The sequence below is a fragment of the Carya illinoinensis genome, chromosome 15, assembly GCF_018687715.1.
Source record: "Carya illinoinensis cultivar Pawnee chromosome 15, C.illinoinensisPawnee_v1, whole genome shotgun sequence".
Lineage (NCBI taxonomy): Eukaryota > Viridiplantae > Streptophyta > Magnoliopsida > Fagales > Juglandaceae > Carya > Carya illinoinensis.
The window spans coordinates 37,292,713-37,296,925 of NC_056766.1; positions in this window are offsets into that span (position 1 = coordinate 37,292,713).

Sequence of the window (4,213 nt, forward strand, 5' to 3'; positions counted from 1 at the left end):
CTTTATCCATCTACATCCAAAACCCATCTTCTTCATAATTGACTCCAAGAACTTCCATTCCACTCGATCATAAGTCTTTGGCATGTCCAGTTTGATAGCCATAATACCTGTTCTTCCTTTCTGTTTTGTTTTCATGGAATGTAACAGCTCATAGGCAGTAATCACATTATCTGTGATTAGCCTATTTGGAATAAAAGCAGTTTGATGGATTGAAATTATAAGATGCAACACATATTTTAACCTATTACCTAACACTTTTGAAGCCAATTTATACAATACATTACATAAACTGATGGACCTAAATTGGTTAACAACAGTAGGCTCTCTAATTTTTGGAATTAATGCAATAAAAGTAGAGTTCACACCCAAATCCATCCTACCCCCATTAAGAAATTGCAACAGAGTTTTACATACCTCATCCCCTACAATATGCTAATATGTTTGAAAGAATTGAGTATTATAGCCATCAGATCCAGGAGCTTTGAGAGGTGACATTTGATTAAGAGTTTCTTCTATTTCTTCTCTGATGAAAACCCGCTGCAATCTGTCATTCATTCCACTTGTTACCCGCTTATTAATACGTCTCAAACATATTTCCAAGTCTTCATCAGTTGGTTTTGAGGACCTGACTCTTCAAAGTATTGAGTAAATGCAGCTTCAATATCTGTCTGTAGATCCTATGTTCTACCTTGCACATCGGTAATAGATCTGACTTTATTCTTTTTTCTTTTCTGTGTTGCACATAAATGAAAAAATTTCATGTTTTTGTCCCCTATCTGGTACCAATTAACTTTTGCTTTCTGTCTCCACTTAAGATCTTGTTAATCTAACAATAAAACAATTTCCTTTTGCAAAGTTTTTATAGCAGCTATATTCTGAGGACCTTCTTCATCCTACAATTTTTTAAGTTCCTCAGATTTCGTTAGAATTTCCTTATCACAATCCATGTACTTCACCTTTCTCCATCCAATAAGCTTTTTAGAACAAGTTGGCAACTTACCCTTAATACTATCCCAACCATCCAGCCCCTTTACCACACTAGACCACCCTTGTCTTATCACATCCTCCCCCTCCCCATCCTTAACCCATTCTGCTTCAAATCAAAACTTATTTCTTTTTGTATACGCCAGGGATCATATCTAAGACAGGTTAGTAAAATTGATTTATGATCAGATCTTCTAGCAATTAGAGTATCCACACCATACCTCTTGAACATGTCCTACCATTGAGAGTTGGCCAATACACGATCCAACATTTCTTTAGTGTAGTTTGAGCTTTCCTGTTTATTACTCCATGTAAACAAGCATCCATTCCACCCCAAATCATGCAAACTATTACACCAAATAGTATGCCTAAAATTTTCCATTTGTCTCTCAGGCCTTAGTCTTCCACCAACTTTCTCATGAGAAAACAGTATCTCATTGAAATATCCCATTACACACCAAGCTTGATTAAAGCCTGGTCTGATCATAAATAAAAGAGCCCAAGTACTACTTCTTTTGTTGGCTATTAGATGTCCATAAAAACCTGTGCAATACCACTGCTTCTGATCCTCTTGTTTAGTTATTAGAACATGTATATGATTTTGAGAATAATTAATAATCTCCACTACATACCCCCTATGCGACATCATGGCTAGACCACCTTGCTGATCCAGAGAATCAACTACAAAACAACAATCGAATCCCATGTTCCTTTTAATTATATCAAATCTAGAACTTCTTAGTTTTGTCTCCATGAGAAAAACTAAGTTGGATCTCTTTTCTCTGACTAACAAACAGAGATCATGAACTGCTCGAGGGTTTCCAAGCTCCCGACAGTTCTAACTTAAGTGTTTCATAATGATTGGTAGGCATGTGTCACCATATTATCATCATCCAAAGTAGAACCTCTGCCTCTTTTCATAGGCCCTTGACTATTAGAAGTAAGCTCCTCTTCCACAATGTTGCGGTTCTTGCTGTTAATCACCTTACTAGACCGATTCTCAGGCTCCTTACTACCTTGATTTCCTCGTAATCTTGCTTTTATTTTCCATCCTCTTGTACTCATTTTCTTATTCTTGGCAGGTGGTACAGTTTGTTGATCAGCTATGCATATACTATCAACATTCTCAGGATCAATATTACTTGACTCAACGAGATGGTCCATAGAAATTGGGCCAGTAATAATGGGCCTTGCAATAGTGCAATCCCCCTCCACCAAGGCCACATGAATTGCACTTGAGGAAACTTCCCTCCTACCCATTAGCGTTTGAATATCAGATAAATCAGTATCAAACTCTTCTTCATTCATAATCACCTTATCCTTTTTGAATCTGAATCAATCCCCTCAATTTGGAAACTATCCAAACTCTCCTCATTCAAATTCAAACTTGCATCTCCCCTTTAGCAGCCTTATCTATAGAAACAGAAGTTCCTACATTTTCTCCCCCATCCTTCGAAACCTGGTCCACTCTAATTGAAACCATTGGAGAAGATCTCAACTTAGCCTCTTCCCATCCCACCTCCTACCTCAGCCCCTGTTGCTCCGAATTGGACCATCTTCCCTCTGCATTGTACCGAGCCACATGTTTTCTTTTGTAAATTGATTTAGCATGCAACCAGGCTCCAAATTGAGCATGCACTACAGTACCTTCCTCATTACCTATACCCTGACACCCAACTTTATCATGCATAATTCTTCTATTTTTGAAACATAACTTTGGCAACTTCTCATATTTCATAGGGATCCATATAGTCTAATATTGTACCTTAATCATTCTCCCCCTAGCTATTGGCTTCTGCAAACTTGTCTCCACCTGAACTCGTAAGAATTGTCCCGAGCCCATACTATCTTCATTCACATCAATGTCTAAAACTTCTCCCATAGAAGAACCAATCTCTTTATTCATACATTCTAAAGGCAAATTATATAGCTAAATCCTTAACACTTTAGAATCAAATGCTAGTTGTTGAGGAGATACCAACCCATCAAAAGCCTTTATAACAAGAAGGTTGTTGTCAAACAACCAAGGTTTACCCGAGAACACCCACTCCCTATCGGCCTGATTTTCAAAAATAATCACAAATAAGTTCAGACTGATATCTTGAAATTGAAAAGGCTTCCTTACTTTCCATATTTTTGACATAGTAGTACTGAGCACCTCTTTGTTAATCATCCAATCATAACACAACTTTGCAACAAGACTTCTCGATCCTTTTTTAAGTGAATCTGACAAAGTATCCACATCCACCAGAATGCTTGCATCCTCTTCCTCTGTCAGCCTCAAATTCCTCCACTTTTCTTCAATAAATCCATCACTAACTCTCCCACAATTCAAATCACTGAATTTGGAAGATCATCACCCTTATAGCGTACCACTGTAAGCAATGATTAAAATCACTTCACTTCTTTGTCCTTCCATTCCAACACGCGAGAGAACAGAAAGAGAGAAAAGAGATGAGACTTCAAAAGACTCACAATTAGATTTATGAGGTTTATTTTTGAGTTGATTTTGTATTTATGTTTTTTAGACATTCAGATTTGATCGGCTTAAAGAAATAAGTACATTCGGATTTGATTGGCTTAAAGAAATAAGTACACAAATAAGTAATTTAATTGTTTTTAATGAAATATGTATTTTGTTACCTTGCTTAGTTATACAGATAAGATGAAATAAAAGTTAAAAATTGAATAAAATATTATTTTTTAATATTATTTTATTTTTTGATTTTAAAAAATTAAATTATTTATTATATTTTGTGTGAAAATTTTTAAAAAAATTATAACAATTATACGAGATGAGATGAAATAGTTTTATCTATGTAACTAAATCATGCTAGTAGTAAAATATACAACATTTTTACTCAAAAAAACATGTCAGTATCCTCAATCTTTTATTTATTTTTAAATTCTTTCTATTTGGAGCTTCTTTTTTCCCCCCTAATCTTTCTATTTGAGTTTAACTGTAAATAAACTTGATATTTTTAACTTCTCTTGCAAATTACTTTATGCTAAGCCAATAGCGTGGAGATATATAGGATGTCCTCCGACTAAGTTAGGCCTGATTTGAACAGTGAGTTTAGATAAATTGAATTGAGATGATTTGTAAATAGTAGTGAAATGATTTGAATTAAACTATTTTATAAGGTTTTGAAAAATAAGAAAGAAAAAATTAAATAAAAATATTATAAAATTAAATATTGTCAGAATATAATTTTATATTAATATTTTT